Consider the following 26497-nt stretch of genomic DNA (forward strand, 5'->3'; position numbering starts at 1 on the left):
GAGCTCAAACCGAAGTTAGATTGGTTTAAAGTTTGCTTCTACCGTGTCCCTGCAGGCGACTTGACCCATGACGATCGAGTGAAGATCGCGAAGATCGAGTACAGGCACGACGGGAATACGGAGTTTAAGTGGGTTCCCCAATTTAATATTTACCGTACTTTGTAATTTTTTTTTATTTTTTGTAGGATTTAATAAGTTGGTTTTTTATTTTTTAGGATTTAATAAGTAGGTTTTTTTTATTCTTTATGATTTATTAAGTAGGTTTTTTTATACTTTAGGATTGTGTTTTATGTAACTTTTTTTTTAAATTAATATAAGTTGTATTTATTATATAATTGTCAACTTTAGAAAAAAAAAATCACATGGCACCCCACGCCAGTCTGGTTACGCCGCTCTTACATCCCACTTTTTTTGAATGTGTACTGGTGAAACCAACATCTCCCACATGTCGAGCAATGCTCCCAACCCAATCCCATCCACACCCCATATTCTTAGATTTTTTTTCTAACTTCCTTTTTAGTGGCTAAAGGATAAAACAAGAAAAAGAGGTTATAGCGACGAAATATAGTCGCAAAAAGCTTGTTTTTCTTAGTTGCGAAAAGCCTTATTTCTTGTAGTGAATATAATTAAAAAAACAGAGAACTCAAGGGGCTATAAATTGTAAGTCACTAACCAAACTAGTGAACAAATTCAGATATTAAGTTACACGAATTCTCCTAATCTAGAGAAGGTAAACTAGCTCTATTTTTAATCTACAAAAAGAATAGTATTCTTGTATATCTTTAAAAAACCTTTGGATAGATTTTCTCTTCCCATCAAAGATGGCATGATTATGAGCTCACCATATGCACTAACGTAACATCCAATATTTTTCAAGTATGTTGTAAATACTTCGTGTTTTTTATCATTTTGTTATTTTATTTAGCTTTTCATTATTTATATATCAAAATCTATAAAAAAAAATTGACTAAAATTTGGTAAAATTATTCAATATTTTTCTATGAAACTTTATAAGAACGAATATAATAGTTTTCAATCACTAATAATTTATATTTTACAACAACAGAATAAGTAAATAAAAAAAAATTCTTTTCATGTTCAAAAAGAAAAAGAATTAATAATAATATATAGAGTAAATTGCCACAATCGTCCCTTAGGTTTAAGTCTGTTTGCCAGTTTCATTCAAAATGATTTTTTTTTTCGTGCCAAATAGCCCTCACCTTTGGCATTTTTTATCATTTTCATCCAAAACACTAACTTAGTTTACTTTTTCTATTAAGTTGAAGGATATTTTGATGAAACTGACAAATATTAAACCTCAGGGGCGATTTTGGCAATTTACAAATATTAAACCTCAGGGGCGATTTTGACAAATATATATGCAGTTCTTATAAAAATTAATTTCCAATTTTTTTATATACATCAGTTTTATAAAAATAAAATCTACTTCAACCTCTAAATTTTATAAAAATAAAATGCTAGTAATCTTATAGAAAAATGTCAAATAAACAAATCTTATCATATGTACCAAGTTTATAATTCATTTTGTACTCTTTTAAATTCGTTCCTAACAAAAAACATAAGCCATTACCCCCTCCCCCTTATCAAACAACGTATCGTTACCAAATCTTACAATTATCCACCAAATAGTATGTATAATGCTATGAACCAAAAGTTTCTTTACTCAAACCACTCAGAATAAATATTAGTTAGTTACCCTCAGAATCTTAATTAGATAAATATTTTATTTCTGCCAACATATTTCTTAGGTGCTCAACACATTTAAAAATATGTAAACTTTTACAATTTTTTTTCTATCTCTACACTTGATTAAATAGTAAAAGTTGTAATCGATTAAATACCATTGATATTTATTTTATATACCGTTTTCTCTTATAAAACTGATCTATATAAAAAACTGGATATTAATTTCTGTTTTAATTTATAAAATTTTAAACACCCTTCACCTTAATAGAAAAAATAAACTGAGTTAGTGGTTTGGATGAAAATTTATAAAAATTATGTGACAAAATATAAAAACCGCATGTATATTCTGTTATATATATATGTGTGTGTGTGTGACAAAATTAATTAAATAAAATAAATTAAAAAGAGTTTAAGTAAATTGCCAAAATCGTCCCTGAGGTTTTATATTTGTCAGTTTCATCCAAATACCCTTCAACTTAACATAAAAGTAAACTAAGTTAGTGGTTTGGATGAAAATGGCAAAAAAATACCAAAGGTGAAACGCTGTTTGGCACAAAAAACTCATTTTAGTTGAAACTGTCAAACATGCCTAAACCTTAGGGACGATTTTGGCAATTTACTCTAATATATATCATATATCATATATGTCCAATTTCTAAACAAAATATTCATAAATTCATTTTTTATTGAAAATTACTATTAAACTATTATTATTGCTAGGTTGTGTACCCTGTGTATTACACGTATTGTTATTTATATATCATAGATAATTATTGTTATTTAAGATGCTAATATATCATAGACAATTATTGTTATTTATCAATATATACATAAGTTAAAACCTACAAGTTAGACAACTTGAATTATGAATAAGTTGAAATGGAAAGCTACACATTATAAGTGTGATAGTACGCCTAAATCTTAATATTAGCTAGAATACATATTTCATTAATGAATTTCATTTTGATATCATGTTTTGTTTTTTTTTTGTGCAAAGAATAGTATAATTTTATTTTATAAGTCACCATATGATTTTTATACCAATGTTTAAAGATTTTATTCCATTTGTTTTTTTCTTTAGGTTGCTATATCGAATAACGGTACCGTAACGAATCAAACTGATACTGATCGAAGCTGAATTCCTGTCGCATTGTGCGAGGGATTCCACTATTTATAACCAAAAAATTATATATTCGTTATTGTTAATAACTAAAAAAACTAAGCTCGTCCCATAATTTATTCCACCGATCAAATGTAAACTCAAGCTGTTATGCAAATATTATTTACATTAATGAAAAATAGCTTATATATATGATTGATCGTAAATAGATTACAACCATAAGTTAAATAAAATTGAATAACTATATAAAATTAATCTAAGAGTAAATTACAAAAAAAAACGTCTTTTATGTTGATATTAAATTGAAAGTGAGTCCTTTTTCTTCAAAAAGTACAAAAACGTACTCGATTATTGCAAACCCTTGTACGTTATGTCTTTTCGCCCAAACCGGGTTAAATTTTAATGTTAAATTTGGGCAAATTGATAATTTTACTCAGTTATTTAAAATATATTTAATAAATACAACAAAAGAAAATTTAAAAAAATTAAAATACAGAAAAAGATACATATATCATATTAGATCCTCTATCACTTTCTCTCCCGTAACTCTCTCTCTCTTTCTTTTTCTCTCTCTCTAACTTGTTCTCACCACCACCACCACCATCTTTTCCAGCCGACGGCCACCACCCTAGAACCTAAGTCAACCTTCGCACATCTTCAAAGAGAGAGGTGGGAGCTCGATTTTGGAAAGAGAAAGATGGGATATCGATTCAAAACCCTAATACTAAATTGAAGCCTCAAATCCGTAATTGCGCTTGATTTTGGAAAGAGAGGGTTGGAGAGCGATTCAAAATTGGAGATTGGCTAAGGGTGGCAGTGAACGGTGGTTGAGGTGTGTGTTGTTGCTTGGGTTTATGTCTGACCGGTGGTTGTAGTAGGGGTGGTTTTGGTTTTTTCGTATTAATGCACATTTACAGTGCAACTTTTTTTTTTGATAAAAAAATTATACATAAAATATAGCGAGTTTTATTAAAAAAATTCAAAAATAAAAATAATATTTTTGGTATGTTTTTAGGTCTTTTTAGTTAGTTTTTTGTTTTCTCATTTAAATTAGTTTTCTCATAATCCATCCCCTATATATGTATGCGTGCGCGCGCTGAAAAAGGGGTTTCTATCAATGTAAAGTTTTTTTTTTTTTTTTAATTTACGATATGTTCACTCAAAACCAAAACAATCATGATCTCCGGTTGGTGCATTTGGCTAATGTGGAATGAGGTTGCATTCAATCAGAAAGTGGCCTCGGTCTCAAAGGTTATAACAAACATCAAGGTTTTTGCTTACCTTTGGGTGAAGAATCAAATGAAAAAGAAGGTGGCGGATTGCTACCTTTGGAATCCTGATTAGGAGATTTGTAGTTTGGATGTTTGTAATCTTCTCTTTTGTTGTATCTTTTTAGGGGTTTTAGAAGCTTGCTTGCCCCTTTCTTAATAAAAACTTTTCGCCTTGGCTGTTCACAGGAAAAAAAAAAAGGGGATCGGTCAGTTTTAGTAGTGTCGATCTCTACGTTACATACGTTGTGTACAAAATTTTAAAAGCTCACATTATATTGTTTTAATTTAAGAAAATATACATAAAATGATAAGTTAAGTGAGGAGTAACAGTTACTTCCATGTTTTTTTATATAACTTTTAGTTAAGATTTATGATAATATATATAGATTTAAAATAAGGTGACAAAAATATTTTCTAATTCAAAAACCGTATAATCCAAATTCTTTCAAGAAAAGTAATGTTAGTTTTTCCTTAGGCCAAAATATAGCTCATATATTTTAAAACTAGGTTAGAACCCCGTGTAATACACGGGTTGAATAAATGTAGTTTTATATATCAAATAATAGAAAAATATATTTTTGAAACCTCGTTTATTACACAGGTTGAATAAATGTAATTTTACATACCAAGTAATAAAAAATATATTTTTAAAAATCTCATTTATTACATGGGTTGAATAAATGTAATTTTATATATTAAATACTAAAAAGTTATATCTTTAAGAACTCTGTGTATTGTACGGGTTAAGTAAATTTTATTTTATATATTAATAATGAAAAAAGTTACATTTTTAAGAAGCTCATGTATTGTATGGGTTGAGCACATGTAATTTTATATACCAATAAATAAAAAGTTATATCTTATTATATCTTTATAAATCCTGTGTATTATAAAACTTTTGGACTAAATTGACAAAATAGCCCAAACCACAGGGACTAAAATGACATTTAACTCTTTACATTATATTAATTCATATTTAGTGTACGTATTTTGTTAATGTCAAGATAAATAATTTTGAAATCTAATAAATATTTCAAAAGATTATATTATCTCCTATCTGAATTGTTTAAATTTAATTTTATAATTATCTTTTAATTAATATTAATTATCTATAATTAAGTAGCAGATAAAGATGAGAAAACTAAAAAATAGATGGCTCCAATGAATGACATGTGTTCTAAAGTTGGTTTCTTTTATTATATAGTATAGATATCACATACTTATCATTTGTATACTATCTTTTTTTCACTTTTATTTTCTCATTAGGATGCCAAGAAAATAAATTACAAACAAACGACAGGTAAACGAACAACAAGCTATACGTCATAAGTCACAACTCATTTTTGAATTACAAAACTGATCCTACAAAACTGATCCTACTTTCATGTTTCTAATACCATATCCGTATTTGTATTTTTATCAAAGACCTGAATGTGCTAGTGTTATTTTGCTAACAAATTCCGCGTTTATTCCAAGAAATACAAGTCACCAGCAAAATAGTTAGTTGTAAGGCTAGATAACATTTAAAACGCAAAATTCAAGTCACTAACTTTATGAAAGCTCTTTTAATATTAATATGTTTTAATTATTTATAAAAATAATTTTATATCAGTAAAAAGTTTAGAACAACTTTGGACTTTATTTGATTTAAATCTTTTGACTAATAAAAGATAATACCTGATTAAATCTTTAATTCTTTTATACTTGGTACGATTTTTTAATTAATAAATAAGTAACATTTAACTTTAGAACATACTAGGGGGAATACCCGTGCGATGCACGACATGCATAATAGTTATTGGTTTTTTCTGAAACGACAGGGGGAAGGGTTGTAACTAACATAATAGTTATTGTCTTTATTTTGCCTTTTGAGACCACGCTATAACAGGTTAAACAGTACATGGGGAAGGGTTGTAAGTAACATGTTAACAACTTATTTATATCAAACAAAGTAAAACCACGTAATAATTGTTGAGATATAATAACCCAAAAGGCACCCATTGACTCAAGTGTTGTGACATTGCAGCATAGCTTCTACATGGATTTTCATTTAGCAAGCAATGCATTTGTCCATTCAAAGAATTTTGGGCACTCCATAACAAAACCAGATATCGTTTATAATGGTTCGTTTCGGTATACATGCATTCGATATACCAATCAACACCGGTTTTACATGGATTAAAACCATTAAAAACCAAACCTTGGTACCCATGTTCGAACAGTATCAATTCGGGTAATCACGGTAGTTAAAGTTGCTAGGCAAAGTTACTATTTGTCGTAGTCACTACTAACATCACCGGTTAATACTAAGAGAATAATTTCTAGCGATTATTAGTTCATGCTTCCTACTATAAACTTTTGTCCCTTGGGCCCTGTGCGTTTCCCCTTTGAACCCACTTCAAGCACGTAGCCCACACGGACCACACCTTTCATAAATTAATTACACTAAAATCACCAACACTTGTAAGCATGCATAATTTGAATCAATAACATTTCCATTTATTTAAAGTGACAGTATATAACCATATATAATATAAAAAAGTTGATGCATATAAAAATAGTTCAACTACTGGATATGAACATCAACTTTATGGGTGAGGTCATGCATATCTCTATATACTTGATGAGGTCAAAGTCAAATGCTTGATCATAGGCTAAGCTTGTGCAGAAAGTATTAATTAAAAAAAATCTACGAATCTGTCTGCTCAATGGTGTATGCCTGGATGTTCAAAAACAAAATAATAAAATATCACTTTTTGAACCAATTTTGACATCTAAATCAATTGTAGGCTAAGCTTGTGCAAAAAACTGTTTACGGCAACCTTACCCAGCCAATTTTGACCCGTACCAAAATGACTTGTTTTGGCATGTTACTAAACACGTTTGAAAACTGCCATTGTAAACTCAGTTGATTTTTAAGTTGGGCTCAACTTGGGATGCCTCTGGCATTAGCAATTCTAGTAAGTATCCCAAACTTCTGGCAGCCATATCTTCAATCGCCTTTTTAATAAACTATACCTGTAACATTAGGAATGGTTAACTATTGATCATGGCTAATAGCAAACAGCTGCCCAGAAAGAGATCTTCATGCCCTCAATTTTCAAAAGTTTTTCAATAGCATACATCACATTACATTTATTCTTGGTAATCAGAAATCACGGCATCTGCTTCCAAATGATGAATGCCCAACACAAGTTCCAAATTCTTCCATCGTTAAACCCACATACCATCCTTTGAACCTCATCTATAGCAAAAAGTCAAAAATAAAAATTTTACAAACAATATCCAAACTAATAGTGCTTAGTAACATATAATATTATGTAATAAAACATTTTTTATAAACATATCACAAAATTTATAAAGTTTGTGTGAGAATACATGGCAGTTTATATGCTTAATGCTTTAAAACATATAATTGTATTTCAATAAAGGATAAATAAAAATAGAACGGGTCAAAACAGGTTCGGGTCAGAATAGGTTAATTTAAGCAAGTTACTGGTGAAGAGTCTTTAAGCAAGTAAGTTACTTTGTTCTGGCTGTCATGTTGGCCATGTCGATTATGTGCGGAACTCAGCAAGAGTACCATAAAGGATGTTCACTTGATTAAAAAAAATCAACAACTGCAGATAACAAAATATGAACAAAACAGTAATTACAAAAATTAGTAATCATATGCTAATTTACATGATAAATCATTGAAGATCGTTACCATTAATTGCCAGCCATTCGTTAAGATCTTCTCCAGGAGGTCGGCAAACAACTTCCGTCAAATATCCACTACCCAAAGTTGCATCAATGTGTTTTTTAAGTTGTGCGCCCTGAACACGTACGTATATCCGAGCACTCTTTTCTGGCCAAAAAGTCTTCTGGTTTCTACAAACATAAACGTGAAAAGATCATTTGGCACTCTTGATCTGCTAACCAATAACTTGCCTTGCAAAACAACAAATACGATAATTACTCAAGATTTGTAGGTAAAACTTTTTAAGATATATAAGCATCACTAAGGTGCCAGCTTACATACCTTAGCCATATGTGAATATGAGAGATGTAGATTTCCAAAGTGATTTTTCCCATAAAAGAAACTCGCATTAAAGCTCAAGTAATAAAAGGCCGGACAAAGAATTATTAAACAGGAAGAATCAGTACTCACGCCAAAGTGTAAGGTTGTAACTGCGGAACCATTGGGTGACATTCCAAAGGCTTATACACACACTATAAGCACACAAAAAAAGAATCAGAACCGTAAGAAGTACAAAAAGTTAATATATCTTTACACATAAAAAAAAAGAATCAGTACTCACGCCCAAGCTTCAGTTATAGAGCTCGAGTTGGCTAGCCTGTGTAAATGAGCTTACTACTTAAGTATTAACCCAATTTCGATTCAAATAGTGTTCAATCATCACAACCTCTTGTAGTTTTGAATTTCAAATCAAAAAAGTATTAGGTTCAACCAGATAAAAAGGCATAATCATTTTAACGTGGGTATTTCAGGAAACTAAAAAGGATCAGATAACACCTCCTAATAACAAAACCTTTACTGGAACAATCTTGTATACCAACCTGCAAAACATAGATAAACGTTGATTTCTTATAAATCGAAATGGAAAACCAATATTAATGGACTAATAATAAGTGGATGTAAACAAAAAAAGAAAACAAAACCCTTTATTGGACATGGTAAGCCGAAGAACCCTATGTCCCTGCAAAAACAATGGATTCGTAATCAGCTTAATATATCATTGGTTGGGGAGAGAGCAAATATACATAAAGCATTCGTTGCAGACGATGTTAGAATTGAACGAAGGGGCGATTCACATCCACCATACGGTATACTTAAACACCGATTACAGCTTCAAAACACAGGTATAGATTAGTCTCATTCGATTATCATCATTACCGAACATAATCAAATCCAAAAACATACCTCTGTAAGTCTCAATCGGAACCCTAGATGGAAGATTTGGGAATTTGGAAGTAGAAGATGATGATGAAGATGTGCTTTGGTCTTGTCTTTTGTGCGTTTGGATGATAAAGGGTTTCACAATTACTGACATTCAATTGAATAACCATCAAAGTCCCTTCCTCTGCTTGCCTGTTCTCATTCCCCCCATTCTCTTTCTGGCGATCTATGCCTGATTCTCTCTCTATATGTATTAATTGAGCATGAATTGAAGCAGGGTTGAAGGAATTGAATCGATTAGAAACAGATGCATTCAATCGCCGATATAGGAGTCTGAAATCCCCCAATTACCCTTTTAGTGTCTTAAAATTTTGGATGAAATGGCTTACACATCCTTGTACGTAATGCTTCACAACTTGTAAAAATAGTAAAATTACAATTTGGTACATCACTTCTTCTTTTTAATATATTATAGATATAGATTATTAAGTAAAGTAAATTAAATGCAATTAATAGGATTTTTATAGGCTAGTGCATTTAAAACAACCATAAATTTTGGTTTTAAAATAGAACATATAACTAAACTTTAGAATATATATAGATAACTTTTTACTACCTCCTTTCAAAAAAAAACTTTTTACTACCAAACGTCAAATATTGAATACAATTATTATTGAAATGAAAGAAAGTACAAAAAAGTTCTTGATTTAATCATGAATTAATACGGTTAAAATTATTATTTTATTGAGCATATGATACGTGCAGTGGAATAAAAAATGTATTAATATAGGTGCATAGTGTCCTTACTAAAAAAGGGCAGGAAGAAAGAAATGAGAAGTGACTTTACATACAACGTGTGAAATGTCATATCCTTCAAATTACTGCCCTATATACATTTGACGGGACAACACTTTGCTTGTATTTAACATATATTAATAAAAAAGTGATATATGCACAAACCTTTGATGTATATAGTAAAAGTATTATGAAGTTGACTGTAGTATATTTGTTTATATCATTTTAATGCATTTACTGCTTAATAGAATAAGATTATAGTAATGAATATTGAAAAAAAATTATAGTCCTTTAAAATCACTCAATATCATTGTGTTATAAGTTTGTAAAATTTTTATAAGTAGATTTAAAGTTAAATGATCGAAATGAAATACATATAAAAAAATCTTAGTTGCAATTTAATATTAACGCTTATGAAAGGTGGAGTAGGATTGATACAAACTAAATTAAATCTAAAAACTATAAGAATTAATAACACATGGATAATTTATAAAGAATCAATAAGGGTATATTTGTCTTTCACAATATACAAGGATTATGGAAATCCCTAGTTTCATTCATTTATAATTTGTAAATTTAACAATGTCAATTTTTTTTTTAACGAGCTCGGTACCGGTAACGGCAGCGAAAGTACCGATCCGGAAAATCATCGAAATTAGGTACCGGCACCGAAAATGCTTGGTACAATACGGTATGTTATTTGAAGGTAAAAATCAATAAATACAGGTATGGTGCTAGACCGGTGTCGAACCGAAAGTAACGATTTTGAAAACGCCAAAAGGTGGGTACCAAATGGGTACCGAAAATGATTTGGTATAGTAAATTTGATACCGATATGATACCGGTTCGTTTACAGGATTTGATACGATTTGCTCATCAATATTCTAAATATCCAAGTTAATTTTACATGCTACAATTCATTTATTACAGAAAAAGACAAAAAAGAAAGCAAAATAAGTTGTTGTGTATATAAAACCTCATTCAAACGAAATACAGTTTACTTACTGTGTGTATGAAAAGTAATCTAAACTGTGCAATTACTTGCATTGCTGCGTTGCTACAGGATTTGATGAGCTCGGTACCAACCGGTATCGAAAATACCATTACCGAAATCCCCAAAAGTGGGTACCGGTACCGAATATACCTACTATGGTACGGTTCGGTACCGATCGGTACTGGTACAGCACCAGTATTTGAAGGTAAAAACCGGTGAATACCTGTGCAGAACCGGTACCGAAAATACACTAGTTTGATAAATTTGAGACTAATACCTATACCCGATACCATCTAATTTTAATTTAATAACAAATCACTGTTAATTTTAAATAATTCTATTTCTAATTTTAATTTAATAATATTAAATCACTGTTCATTTCCTTTCCTTTTTATCATATATAGATTTTGTGAACAACATATGCTATTACATAACTAGCATAATTTCATGTTTTTAAAGTGTAAATTACTTTTTTGGCCCCTGTGGTTATATCAGTTTTACTATATTGGCCCAAAATAAGATTTTTTAACAGATTTGCCCTCATGGTCCCTATAACTAACCTTTTTGGCCCATAAATCTAACCAAACCCCAACTCAGGTTAATTTATTGGTCACATGTTTAGCACATGATGTCTAATTTGGTCATTTTACCTCCCTCTATAAATAAAACCCTAAACCCCTCTTCATCTTCTTCAATAAATCATTTTCTTCTCCACCACCACCCCATGAAAATCAAAATTAATATATTCATCTCTCTCACTCATAGTTTCTTCATCATAAATTAAATTAAATTCAATTATGCCCATTTCATCCTGAATCATTCTTCAAATGGTTTCTCTTCAACAATCCGACTCTTCTAGTCCGGGTCGGTTTCAAATAACCCGACCCTACTACACTCCTCCTCCATCCTCAGCTGCTTCTTCTCCATCCAGCTTCCAGAAACATCTTGGTCGTTCAATGCGTACCGTGCGTTCCAGTTTCTCGCACTCAGGATACACAAACAACAGCTGTTCCTCCTTAGCCGCCTCTGCAGAACAGGAACAAACCCTCCCACCCTCTGTCGAATTAGAAAACGTCACTGATTCCTTCATAGACACGCTTTTGCAACAGCTTGCCACTGCTAAGTTATCCAACTCATCCTCTTCTGTGACGTAATCCGATGGATATTACGGACTCTCGCAAGTGTTCAGTGATTTCTCCGCCTATAGTAGTGACATATCTGGAGAGCTACAGCGTCTGGCTTCAACATCAGAGGAGGTGAAGAATTTGACTGAAACTGATCGAAAGAATTTACAGGAGCCGGAGCCCTGCTTAGGGTTTCTCCAGCGCGAGAATTTCTCTACTGAGATCATTGAAAACATTTCACCTGAAGATTTACAACCCACGGTTAAGATCTGTGTGGATAGTCTAAGTTCGAGTTTGATTGCTGTCAAGAGATCAGCAGCTGCCAAAATTCGGTTGCTAGCGAAAAACCGAGCGAATAATCGAGCGTTAATCGGTGAATCGGGTGCCGTACCCGCGTTGATTCCGCTGCTTCGGTGTGTTGATCCTTGCACTCAAGAACACGTTGTCACTGCGTTATTGAATTTATCTTTGTTAGATGATAATAAACCGTTAATTGCTGGTGCTGGTGCAGTGAAATCTTTAATTTATGTGTTGAAAACTGGCACAGAAGTGTCGAAACAGAACGCATCGTGTGCGTTATTAAGTTTAGCAATGGTGGAGAGAGTATTTATTGAAGAAGATGAAGTGAAAAAACAGGGTTTAGGGTTTTATTTATAGAGGGAGGTAAAATGACCAAATTAGACATCATGTGCTAAACATGTGACCAATAAATTAACCTGAGTTGGGGTTTGGTTAGATTTAGGGGCCAAAAATGTTAGTTATAGGGACCATGAGGGCAAATCTGTTAAAAAAATCTTATTTTGAGCCAATATAGTAAAACTGATATAACTACAGGGGCCAAAAACGTAATTTACTATTTTTTAAATATAAAAAGAGCACATGCTACTACATAACTAGCATAAGCACAATCTCATATTTATTTTTTATTTTGTAAACAACACACACATGTTGTTACATAACTAGCATAATTTCATGCTTTTTTTTTTAATTTCGGAAACAAAACATACTATTACATAACTAACACAATTTCATATTTTTGTTAGCATTTTAAACAACACATATTGTTACATGCTAACACAATTTCATGTTTTTGTTTTAATTTTGTAAATAGCACATACTATTACATAACTAGTAGAAAACAAGTTTATTTCCAAATAAGCTCCCAGTAACAACACAAAAGGAAAAAAAATAGCAATACATAAGAATTACACAACAAAATAAGAACACAAGTATAGATTTAAAATCAACACAATACATTTTTATACTAGCACATTCCAACTACATAACTAGCACAATTACAAAACATCTTTTTGTAAATTTTCAAAAAGTCACTTTTATAAATAAAAAAGAGAATTGCGATATGATACTCATATTAAAGATAAATGTCGACATCTGCATAAAATATACGTGAAATAGTCGGGCCAAAAATATGGAGATTAATCCCATTAAAGAGGCCAATGTTCAAGGTTTTTTTTTTTCATAACTATGCGTAAAGCTTCCATAGACATTAAAAAAATATCGGGAGAAAGTGGATCACTTTGTCAAATAATCCACTTTATCCAAAACTCTTTAGTGGGTGAGCCATTGACCAAGACCGAAGTCCTAGTCAACTTAAGAGTACCCATAATCCATGTGCACCACAGGGGAAATTCATATTGATGATAATCGAGTGAATAAATTCACAATTCAATTAGTTAAAATCTTTTCCAAAACCTACTTTACATAGAATGGCTTTTGACTTACTTTCCTTAATCCTGGATATTAACTCACTGATTATAAGGGGACCATCTAACACTGGATCGTAAATTATTAAAACTATGTTCAATTAATCAAGAATAAAACTTTGTTTTGATTAAAAGTGGAAGTCAATTGAATGGATTAATCATTGAATATTTGGTTGAAAGCTTAAGACACAAAAACAAAGATGAAGGGGTATGGTCTTAAATCCTGTGCCAATCAAATGAGTTAACCTCATGTCGCGCGCAATACCATACCCAAAGTAAACCAAAGCCTTGGCTTCCTCGATCTCGTGCCGACTACAAGGGTGTGCCCCCAGCCGCGCGCGAGGTCAGGACCAAGAGAGAACCATTTCTAACACTTAGTTCCTTTGACAAAAGACCTAGCTTCCTTAAACTTACGCCGACTACACGAGCTTGCCCCGGTTTGCACGCAGTGACAAGAAGCGCAAGGCAACAACGGACAGTAGAGAAAGCACGGGTGACAGGAAAGTGGGCAAATAGGCGCTCAACAGGCTGTATCTGATCGTGCTACACGATGAGCAATCGTGCAGCAGACAAGAAGTACACAATGAGACATACGTGGCACCAATCAGCTTACACCGACCACTGCTCCATGCTCTCCACTTAAATGCTGATGACAGACTAGACAACAAGGACAGTTGTCAGGACACGTGGATCCATTTAACATGCGCCAATTACCCTCTCGCTGGAATCACTAATGGTCGTGGCAGAGGAGACATAATGGATATTCCTTGTTGTCAACCTCAGGCCCAAGGTCCATCAACCCATCTCCTTCACAAATCACCTTTGCTATAAATAGAGAACTTCACCTCCAGGTTTAAGGATCACTCTCTTGCTCTCTCACTTAATACACATACTTTTATCCTCAGAACAAGTTCTTATTCTCACGCCAGAAGGTGGTTACAAGAAGAATCCCTCTATTCCCCTCCTTGTAACGAGCTTCACGGTGTGTTGATTGTTTTGCAGGATTGACATAGCTGTTCATCGAGTTCAGAAGAAGATTAACCTTATTTTGTCGAGTCACTAACTACGAACTAATCACTTGATTAGTTTGGTTTTTCTTCAAAACAATTGTGTAATCTCAAATTCAGCTAATTACTTTAAGAATATTGCATACTACAAAGTTTATTATTATATTCAATGATTCGTTATATAAGCGATTCCTAAACTAAATATAGCTAAGATTCTCTAAAAAATCTTTAAAACAATTACAAAGACATAAACAAGAAAAAAAAATCATCTCCAAACTTTTATCTTAATCTTACTTTGATTTTGCTTGTTATTCTATGTGGAAGTAATTTCTTTATTTAATGTGTTCTGCATCGGTAGCAAGTTACCATAATAGTAACTTGATCTTCATGTTTTTCAGTTTTTCGTTAGTATTAAGTTACCATTGGTAGGAATTTTCTTCTATCATATCAACTTTAAGAGAAAGTTGTTCTTCTCCGCTTAATTAGTAACTTGATCTTCATGTTATTTTGAGCTTCAATCGATCACCGTTATCAAGTGTTTCATCAGCATAAATATTAAATAAGGGGGAATATTACTACTAATATAGTATTGTCCTTCAACATCACACTAAGCAAATATCATGAATTGTAAGGACCTTAAAACCGAGTAACCTATAGTCGAATCACATCACAGTGTACTGTTTAAAAAATAGTAGTTCTCTTAAACACGCAATAAAAATTCAACTAAAAATTAGGGCTGTTCAAAAAGCTCGCGGCTCGGAGCTCGCTCGGATTTAGCTCGGAAAAACTCGCTCGATTTGGCTCGGTTTAAAACTGAGCCGAGCCGGCTCGGCTCGGTTAGAAAGTGAGCCTAGCTCGGCTCGGCTCGTAACGAGCCGAGCTGGCTCGGTTCGGCTCGCTTTGTAGCTCGGCTCGGTTTAGCTCGAATTATTTTACTTATAATAAGTTTTAATTTTATATACATTATAATATATTAAAAAAAAAACTGATTATTATTTACATGTATATAGGTTTGTAATTTGATATTTATGGCATATTTGAAGATTGATTACCATACTAATGAACTAATATTGTATTCTATTGAAATTAAAACTTATTTTGCGTTGTTAAACTTGATTTTGGTTTGAATTGTATTAGGTTGAACTTATTTTGAATATATTCTTTTAAATTTTGAATAATATTTTAGGCTATTAAATTTTAAGAGGTATATATTAGTTTTTTTTTTTTTTTTATAAAATCGAGCCAAACCAAGCCGAGCCCGAGCTTAGATTTTCAGCTCGCTTTCAAATCCGAGCCAAGCTGAGCCAGCTCGGTTTATAATCGAGCCGAGCCCGAGCTTGGCCTGGCTCGGCTCGGCTCGGCTCATGAACAGCCCTACTAAAAATAGTACTAGTTGTTAAAAAATTCAATTTGTTAATAAATATCAAAACATATGAAGGCCTTACACCACAATCATAAGTAATCCTATCCGCTAGCCAAGAGTATCACCGACTTGAACCACATACCTGCAAACAATCTAACTTACCTGCAAAAGTCTGTTACGATGAGTAAGTTATATAGTTTAGTTTAAAGTGTTAATTATACGTCAAAACACGTTATTTTAAACTTAAGCCTAGTATATATAAAAATACTCATATCATCTTTAAAACACATTAACTATTGTAGGTCCCCTAATCTGTGAGGATCGTAACAGAATCGTCGATCTAACCTAGAGTGCGGAATCCCCTAGATCAGATTTCACAGAAAAGTGTAGAAACAGAATTTCCAATAAAAACGATCTTTATTGATTATCTTCAAACGATTACAATCAATCTAGATCTCCCAATTCGTTCAAGCCTTTGTCTTTCACGAATTCTCTCCAAGATGATTAAGGTGATTAGAAGATTAACCTAAACCCTAATGCTAAGCTTTGTTTATATAGGACAAAGTTTTGCATATGGGCTAGGACTTGGGCAAGGCCCATTTCGCAAACCCTCCCCCATATGTGGGTTTGGTTTGGCCCAATCACTCTTAATTAACTATTACAAAGCTAAACTCGCTAACTGTTTATCGTTTAACTAATTACAAGATATCTAAAGACCAAATCTAAGCTGTTGTCACAAATATGCACCAACAAACTCCCCCTTGACAATAGCTCGCAAAGGTCACTTCAGTCTTCAGAATCTCCAAGTCTTTTGGTCTTTGGATAGCTTCAGCTTTAACAGCTTCTGTCAGCAACAGACTCCCCCTAAGCTGATGCATCCAATCACCAAATCTTCAAAACAGTAGCACTTGAGTAAACTCCAGGTCAGCATTTGAATAGCATTCTTCAGACTCTTCAACTTTGTCTGCAATGTAGAAAGGAGGTTCTACCATGCATCCAAGCAAACTCTCATCTTCACAGCAACTTCTCAGCAACATACTACTTCAATCTGTATACTATAAGACAGACATCTCGAGAAACCATAAGATTTTTTCAACATAAGTTAAACAAATTATTATTGTTCAATAGATTAGTTAAACTGTATAACATATTAAGCACTTTCCAAATCAACACCAACACGCACAATTTTAAACAAACACCTTATAACCTGCATGATTGAAAATTTTGAACCCACTTTCTAACAATGTCTCCCCCTATCAGCAACAACTCCTCCAAGAATAACAGTTTTCCGTACATTAAGAATTTTAACAGAAAAAGACACTATTTTTGTATTTTTGTATTTTTGTATTTTCTGAAAGCAAATAAATACGAAAAGCAATAAACACTCTATTTTTGTGAGAATCACCGGTAAGAAGATCATATCAGCACAATCAAACTGTTTCACACCATAAGGTAATTCTTTATGTAATTTTTCGTGAAAAGCAGTCCAAGACGATTACCAGTATGTTTGTCCACTTAAACAAACTGCATGAACATTTCAAGTACCATTACCGTATGATACGTTAAGGTAATATTATTTCTGATATACTAGTGTGTCCCACTTCAGGATGTACCCCCGCGATCAAGGTATGCACAAAGATTCATCGTAGTAGGTGAGTATACTGAATTCATCCGTTTTGTATTTCAACGTTTAGAAAATTGGTGAAAAGGTCAGTACATCCGTACAGTAGAGAGACCAAAATATCTAATGAGGGCTAAGACAGATACCATTTTTGGTACGATTTATGCTTTTTGCACTTTTTGAATAACTCTCTATGAGAGCTTCTTCATTTTTAGGGTTTTGGCACTTTTAGCTCTTTTAAGATATCCTGGGTGTGTCTAGGTCAGCATGTATCTGGATGCAGCAGAAGGACACCCCTGATATCCCTAGATGAAATGACAGTATAAAGACCCAAAACTTCAGATTTTGGCAATCTATCAACGCAAGAATTAAGGTCATTAAACCATACACCACTGATGTGTTCCCCACTCATACTCAGTGCATTTAGGTTTATATCACTTTGGTAAGTTGATTATTTCATGCTTTTGCCTACTGGTACATCATATGATGAAGCTGCTATCACACTTAAGCAATTTAGGTTCAATTTCAGTGTGACAGTCTAACTTGCTGATGTACTATCATTTCTTCTTTTTCACACAGTGATAACTCATTTTTGATTTTCAATTTTTTATGTTTTTTATTTTTCAATGTTTTTGTATTTTTTGATTTTTAAGAAAGTAGTAAACTATTTGCAAAATTCTTATGAAAAACTAGTTATTCAGGATTCCTCATCCCGTTGAGTTCGTCTAAGTGTTCAAAGCGAGCTCTATCAAAAGCTTTTGTGTAAAGATCAGCAAGGTTATCTTCTGTGTCGACTCGATGTAATTCAATTAGTCTTTTTTCAGCACAATCCCGTATAAAGTGATGACGTATGTCAATATGTTAAGTTCTACTGTGCTTTACGGGATTGTTTGTGATTGATATAGTGGCATTATTATCTATCATAATAGGAGTACGAGTGAAATCCAAACCGTAATCGCGCATCTGCTGTTGAATCCAGAGAACCTGAGAGCAACAGCTACCCGCAGCAATATATTCAGCTTTACACGTAGAGGTAGACACACGAGATTGCTTCTTGCATTGCCAAGACACGATCCTGCCTCCTAAGAACTGACAACCACCTGTTGTAGACTTTCTGTTTGATTTGCATCCTCCAAAGTCTGAATCAGTGTAAGCAACGAACCTCAAATCACTATCAGCTGGATACCACAACCCAAGTTTAGGTTTCCCCTTCAAGTAACGAAGAATACGCTTCACTGCTTTCATATGCGACTCTTTCGGATTCGCCTGATATCTGGCACACAAGCATACGGCAAACATGATGTCAGGTCTTGAAGCAGTCAAGTACATTAGAGAACCAATCATCGCCCTGTATTGAGTAGGATCAGCATCTTCAGTACTTTCATGATCTGGGCCAAGATTGTGGTTTTCGCAAATGGGTGTGTTGAAAGTAGAGCAATCATTCATTTTGAACCAACTCAAAATGTCATACACATACTTTGTTTGATGAATAAACATCCCATCCTCCTTCTGTTCAACTTGTAATCCCAGATTGTAAGACAAGTCACCCATAGCGCTCATTTCAAACTTGCTCTTCATCACCTGCTCAAATTCCTTACACATGTTCTCATCAGATGACCCAAAGATGATGTCATCCACGTATACCTGTACCAGCAGAAAATCTTCTTTCTTTCTCTTGATAAATAGTGTATTGTCAATCTGACCTCTTTCAAAACCATTCTTGAGCAGATCTGTAGACAGTGTCTCGTACCACGCCCTGGGAGCTTGATGTAACCCATACAAAGCCTTATCAAGTTTGTACACTCGATCTGGATAGTCTGGATCAACGAACCCATCTGGTTGTGAGACATACACCACTTCTTGGACTTTCCCGTAAAGAAATGCACTCTTCACGTCTAGTTGGTAAACTTTAAAGCCCTTGAACGAAGCAAAAGCCAGAAACAAACGAATTGCCTCCAACCTTGCCACTGGTGCAAACACTTCATTGTAATCAATCCCTTCTTGCTGATTGAAACCTTTGATGACTAACCGAGCCTTGTTGCGCGTGACAATCCCTCTTTCATCCTTCTTGCACCTAAATACCCATTTAGTGCCAATCTCTCTCTCACCTTTAGGAAGGTCCACTAACTCCCAAACCTTCAACTTTACAAACTGGGCCAATTCCTCTTGCATAGCTTCAACCCATGAATTGTCTTTAAGAGCCATATGAATGTTCTTCGGTTCCTCTTGGTAAATAAAGCAACTATACAAGCACTCATTCACTATCCCAGTCTTCTCAATCGAAACAAATAACCCAGAGTTCGCTGCAATGCTTCTTCTAGTCCGAACACCTGCAGTAGGATCTACAAGTATCATGTCAACTGGATGATCTCTATTTGCTCGTGTAGTAGCAACAGCATCGACTTCTAGATTATCACCCAAGTTTGATGCAACCTCCCCCTGAATATTCTGATTTGCAAACGGATTAATGAAATCCTCCCCCTGATTGGTTCAGTTTCACTATCGCTTGAATCAGGATCAGCAGCACATTGGGAAGTTTCCGGAGCATCTGACATGTCAACATTCGATCTAGGCATGAACTCGCCTTCATCGTCTTCACCAATCACTGTTTGAATCAACTGAGAATCATCTGCATCAGAAACCTCAGGAGTATTAAATGATTTAAAAACACTTTCATAATCATATAATATAGCAGGACCACTCGTTGATTGTTGAGGTTTGTAGGAAGTAATTTCCACATTAAAAACAACCTCAATTTTACCAGTTTTTAGTTTTAAAACCCTTTTATTCGGTGTGCCAGGCACGTAGCCTAGAAAGTAGCCATCGTCAGCCACCTCACCGAACTTCTGTTTATCTTTGTTTCGCACAATGGTGCAGGGTAATCCAAATGGTTCAAAGCCTGTTAAGTTTGGTTTTTCGTTAAACATCAACTCATGACAAGTTTTGTTAGAACGTTTAACGATTAAAACTTTGTTTAGGACGTAGCAAGCTGTATTCACAGCTTCTCCCCAGAAAAGAACTGGTAGTTTTGAATCTGAAAGCATAGTCCTAGCGGCTTCAATCAACGTCATGTTTTTCCTCTCAGCGACTCCATTCTGTTGAGGCATATAGGGAGCGGAATATTGATGTTCAATTCCATTTCGAAGACAATAGAGATCCAGAATCCGATTCTTGAACTCCGTGCCATTATCACTCTTTATCCTCTTGATTCTTGCATCATGAACGTTTTCCAGTTTTGTAAAAAGATCTGTCAGCATCTCCGCTGTCTCATCTTTTGTACCTAAAAAGAAAACCCATGAATAACGTGAGTAATCATCAGTGACAACAAGACAGTAGTACTTTCCACCTATGCTCCTCACATTCACTGGACCAAATAAATCCATGTGAAGTAATTCATAAGTGGCATTAATGGAATTTACTTTTTTAGACTTATGAGGTTTCTTGTGTTGTTTTCCCTTTTGACATGGAAGATATTTATCTTCCACTTGAAACCTCAGCAATGGAACCCCTTTCACTAGCTCATTTTTAATAATGTAGTTCATTTTGCGGTAGTGAATATGGGCCATGCGTCTGTGCCACAACATAGATTCAGCTTCAGATGCTTTTGACAGTAAACACGCCACCGCAGCAGTTGAATCTTTGGCACCCATGTCCATGACATAAGTGTCATTTTTCCTTGGTGCACGCATCACTATCCATTCATCCGGAATGACCAAACCCGGTTTCAACACCAAAGCCTCAGTATTTGTAAAATGGACCGAGTGACCCTTGTCGCAGACTTGTGACACGCTCATCAGATTGTGTTTCAGCTACTCAACATAGTTCACTTTGTCCAAAGTGATCTTCCCATTCGTCACTTTTCCTCATCCAGTAATCCTACCACCTTTAGCACCAGCAAAATTCACATGTCCACCATCATAATCTTCAAATTCAGAAAACAACCTCGCATCCCCCGTCATGTGCCTAGAGCAGCCACTATCAACATACCATAAGTTGATAATCCTCCTTAGCAGCTCCTGCACACACCAACCAAAAGATTAGTTAGAGTGGGGGACCTAAGCCTTGATGGTCTTGGGTCGTCCATATTCATCAACTACAGGAACATCCATCCAATATCCATCACTCCTAACTGGAGTCTTGGATCTTGGACCTGTTGATGGAAATGGGGTCTGATTTCCATAAGGTCTCTGGTCCTGAGGGTTCCTATATGTGTTTGGACTATGTGACCTTTGGAAATTTTGATTTTGTTTTTGATTCCAAGAACCTTGAGTATTGTAATTTCTAAAGCCATTGTTATAAAAAGTTCGACCACCATTATTTTGGTATCGATTTTGATATTGACCCTGACTTCTGAAATTATTTGAATTTTGGTTGTTCATTCTTGGTGAACTGCTTTTAGGTCTCTCATATCTGCCTGATGTAGATTCAGGCTGAAATCTTGGTTGATTTCTCTGAAAACGAGGAACTTGTGGAGTTCCTTTTTCAGCCTTATCTCCACCGCCAGCAACACCCACTTGTTGCTTAGGAGCAGATTTCTTTGGAGAGTTTGACTCTCTCTCCTTTTTATCACCTTTCTTCTCCGGTGACTTCCCTCTTTGTTTCTCACTAACTTATGCTTCAATCTTTTTGTTAGGACAGCAGCTAGCTACATATCCCTTTGTGTGACATTTGAAGCACGATCTCTTTTTCGAAGACTTCTCACCTGAAGCCTTTGAACTAGATTCTGGTTTTGATGATGATACCTTAGAAGGATTGTTGGTGCACGAATGTCTAAAGCCTACGTCTTAGTCTTAGTCAAGCTTGTATAGGGTCTAGGGGTCAAATATGTAAGTTTTGTATTGTATAGGGGGCTGTTTGTAAGTTTTGTAATGTTATGTCTTGATTCCGCTCGAAATGACATTATGTCATTTGGAGCGAAATCACAAGATAGTGATTCCGCCCGAAATGACACAATGTCATTAGGAGCGGAATCAGCTCCCGTATATATAGTTCAGTTGTTTTCTCATTTTGTAACCGAATGTCGAATGTGTAGCCGAACTGCTGCCGAATTTTTCTGAGAAGTATTAATGAGAAAACGTGTTTAAAGTGATCTGCATTCTATTTCTACTCCATTCTCTTTGATTCAAGTTGTTTGTGTATTTCCGCTGCATAAACAGTGGTGTTCATGCTCTGATTGACTCATTCGATCGTCAATAACGATCCTACAATTGGTATCAGAGCCAGTTATGAGCTAGAATACCAGAATCAAAGCTTTTTTACTACATTTTTTGAGTTTCTGGACATTGCCACGGATAAAATGGACTGAACTTTGGACATATTGTGTAAAATTGACAATTAACAAACCCTTGAGAGTTTCAGCATAAAATACGGCTTAAAACTGGTTAAAAATGGCTTAGAACCTGATTCCGCTCGAAAGTAGATTTTTGAGATTCTGCTCGAAATCAAGTGTTTAGTGCCTAAAGTTCTAATTCCGCTCGAGGAGTTGAAGCGGAATCAGTGATTTCGCTCGTATTTTGTGATTCCGCTCGAGGTTAATCGGTGATTCCGCTCCAGAGGTGATTCCGCTCGGAATTACCTGCTGATTTCGCTCCAAAGTTTTCAAAATCTGATTTCGCTCGAGTGTTATTTTCTGATTTCGCTCCAAAGTTTTTAAAATCTGATTTCGCTCGAGTGTTATTTTCTGATTTCGCTCATAACTAAAACTGTGATTCCGCCTGAAAATTCATTTTAAGAGTAAAATCATGGTTTGAGGGTTTAAGTCCGTTTCGTTCGTGATATCGTGTTGGGAATTCAGTCTGTGTAGAAATTTTTTCGGCAAAAGTAACCTGTTTTTCAAAAAGTTAAAAATTTTTCGGTAATTGACACCTAAAATGGAAAATCAAGATTTTTATAACCTTTTCGCGGGTAGCGGCATGACGGCAACACAAAATCCGGCAAGCATAGTTCAAAATGTCAACATGGAGAATGAACTAGGAACAATGCAGAAACCGCCAAAGCTTATGAACTTAGACGAGTATGCCGGATGGTCGGGTCGATTCAAGAATTGGGTCCAAGCCAACCATTTTGAGTGTTGGATGAAGATAGAGAAAAAATATGTTCCACCTGTTGATAGATTAGGCTTAGCGAAAGGCGTTGGAAGTTTAACTGAGACTGAACAGATTGATTTTAAGGCTGAGAAGAAGATGGTCAGTATTCTCCAACAGGCCATAAAAGAAGATATTCTTGGGGCTGTTACAACATGATGACAACTCGCAATCGATGTGGCAAGCATTAAAGGTGAAGTTCCAAGGCAGCGTTTCTATGATCAAAAGCAAGAAAGCCCTAATCAAGAAAGAGTTTGACATCTTCACCGGGGTGAAGGGTGAAACAACGAAGCAGTTGATTGAACGTTATTGCCATCTTGTGGTAGAGATGAAAAGATTGGAGATTACAAAGGCAAACGAGGAATGGATCGACAAGTTATCTGACGCATTACCTTATGATGAATGGGGCACATACTTAATGATGCTGAAGAATAACTCGGATTTCATGAATTTGAATCTCAGTTCATTTATCGAGAAGATAGAGGCTCATGAATTGGAGTTGTTGAATATAAGGAAGATGAATTCAGCAAATGTACAACAAGACGTATCTCTTTACTACAAAGGAAGCACTCCTGTTACAACAAATCAGAGTCCGAAGATACAAACGGGTTTTACTGCTGATACAAATTCAAGTGCTTCTACAAACACTCCACAATCAAACAAGTCCTCACCGTTTGTGAACTATGATCCAAACTTCAAAGCTCAGGAGCAGTCCTCACCTCAAAGCCCTACAAGTTCCAATAATCAGGCTTATGTTTCTGGGGTGCAATGCAACATCGCGGTTAATATTAAGAACGGAAATGAAATTACTGAAAGAGCCGCAAAACAACACATTGCCTTACTTGCTTCCGTTTTAGAGGCGTATGAAGGTTTAGTGGCGGGTAGGATCGGTAATCCGGATATGACTAAAGAAGATTACGACCAGATCGACCCGGAAGAGCTTGAATTGATTGATATAAAATGGTGCATGGCAAGTTTGGTTAGAAGGGCATAACGCTTTATGGAGATCACAGGCAGAAACAGTCTCTCAGGTCCTGATCAGAAGCTAGGGTTCGACAAATCAAAAGTTACCTGCTTCAAGTGTAAGGAACGTGGACATTTCAAGAGAGAATGCCCGAACCGTGAAGTGAACAACCATCAGAACCATTCACAAACGATTATTACAGGCAGGCGATCTATCATTGGCCTAACCAACAAACTGCTGTTCAGAGGCCGCAAATCGAAAACAAACCGGAGAAGGCTCTTATCGTGAATCAAGATGATGAAAGAGTAGCTGAAGGTTTTACCTGGGATAAATACATCCCTGGAAGCGATGGGCAGGCCATGATGGCAGAAATAGTTGAAGTACTGGAGATGGTGACTGAGCCAGAAATGGTTGTTGAAGATGTTCCTGTTGAGAATGTGGTTGATATTGAAGAAATCGTTGCAGAAGTTTACTATTACCAGTCAGAACAGGAGGTATTGGCAAGTTCTATGAAATCAATAATGCCTCCTAAAGTATTTGAATCTTTTGTAGGATATTTCGAAGAACCGACGACTGGATCGTGTCCAAGATACGAAGAAAAGAAAGAAGCAGTCGAGGAAATGATAGACGTGACAAAAGAGTTGACTGGAGAGACATTAAAAGATATCGCTGACAAAGCTCTCATGGGAAAGCTAAAAGAGGTAGACTCAGAACTCGAGAAGTCAGAGTTTGTCAGTACCGTGTCAGTCAAACAGAAGTCAGATCAGGAATCCGGAGTTAAGGAGGTCAAAGTATCCGGGGACTAGGTCAGTATTTCCATACAACAGAAGTCCCGGGATAATACCCCAGATATCACTAAGCATAAAGACCTAGTATCTCATAATAAGGGATCTTTCAAACGAGATTTCGGGGGTTACCCATATATCCTGGAGGTGTTCCCCAGGTAAAAGCAAGTAAATTTTAGGTTTATATCCCAAACAAATCTACTAATTTTGTAAAAACCTATTGGCACATCTTTAGCGAGACTGCTTAATGCATTTTAAACATTACATTTCTTTAGCGTACTGTGTCTGTCTAGCTGATGTACAATCATTTCCCCTATTATACACAAACTCCTTTTCAAGTTTTCTAATGTTTTTGGATTTTTGTATTTTATCATGTTTTTGTATTTTTCTGCGAATTTCTCCCCCTAAAAAGAAAAACATATTTTTGTGTTTTTGTTTTTATCGAAAAGCAGAAAACAAACTGTACTAAAAGTTGACAACACGACATGGTTCACATCTGATCGCCGCCCTCCTCGGCTTCACATTCTACTACCCTCCCAGAACTCATATTTTTTAACCCATTCAATTTTAGAAGATAATAAAATCTCTTTTTGTCAAAGGGTTTTGTATAAAAATCAGCTTTCTGATCATCGGTGTGTATGTGCTCAATCCGGATTAACTTCTTCTCGTGACAATCACGGATGAAGTGGTGACGGATTTCGATATGTTTTGTTTTAGAATGATGAACCGGGTTTTTAGTGATGTTTATAGCTGCTTCGTTGTCCACATAAATCGGCGTATCCAAGAATTGCAAACCGAAGTCGTGCATTTGTTGTTGGATCCAAAGGATCTTTGAGCAACAGCTGGAGGCTGAAACGTATTCTGCCTCACACGTAGAAAGCGCCACTGCGGTTTGTTTCTTGCACTGCCAGGTAACGAGTCGAGTTCCGAAGAACTGACACCCAACAGTGGTGGACTTTGCATTCTGCTTGCAGCTTCCAAAGTCAGAATCAGCGAAACCTGATTGGGAGAAGTCACCCGAGCGAGGATACCACAA

General features: G+C 34.9%; 2 long non-coding RNA genes and 1 pseudogene across 2 annotated transcripts; 1 reads left to right on the top strand and 2 right to left on the bottom strand.

The window, feature by feature from the left end:
- Positions 1 to 6628: 6628 nt before the first annotated feature.
- Positions 6629 to 7669, bottom strand: LOC110874560. The gene is made up of 3 exons (XR_002556051.2): positions 7625 to 7669; positions 7232 to 7342; positions 6629 to 7116 (listed from the first exon to the last, which is right to left on the bottom strand). It is a non-coding gene; the product is annotated as an uncharacterized LOC110874560 (long non-coding RNA).
- A 179-nt stretch (positions 7670 to 7848) lies between these two features.
- LOC110874559 lies at positions 7849 to 8524 on the bottom strand. Its single transcript, XR_002556050.2, has 3 exons — positions 8403 to 8524; positions 8252 to 8313; positions 7849 to 7971 (listed from the first exon to the last, which is right to left on the bottom strand). It is a non-coding gene; the product is annotated as an uncharacterized LOC110874559 (long non-coding RNA).
- A 3072-nt stretch (positions 8525 to 11596) lies between these two features.
- On the top strand, positions 11597 to 23871 carry LOC110876153 (annotated as a pseudogene).
- The last annotated feature ends 2626 nt before the right edge of the window (positions 23872 to 26497 follow it).

This window comes from Helianthus annuus, chromosome 1, assembly GCF_002127325.2.
Source record: "Helianthus annuus cultivar XRQ/B chromosome 1, HanXRQr2.0-SUNRISE, whole genome shotgun sequence".
NCBI classification, from domain to species: Eukaryota; Viridiplantae; Streptophyta; class Magnoliopsida; order Asterales; family Asteraceae; genus Helianthus; species Helianthus annuus.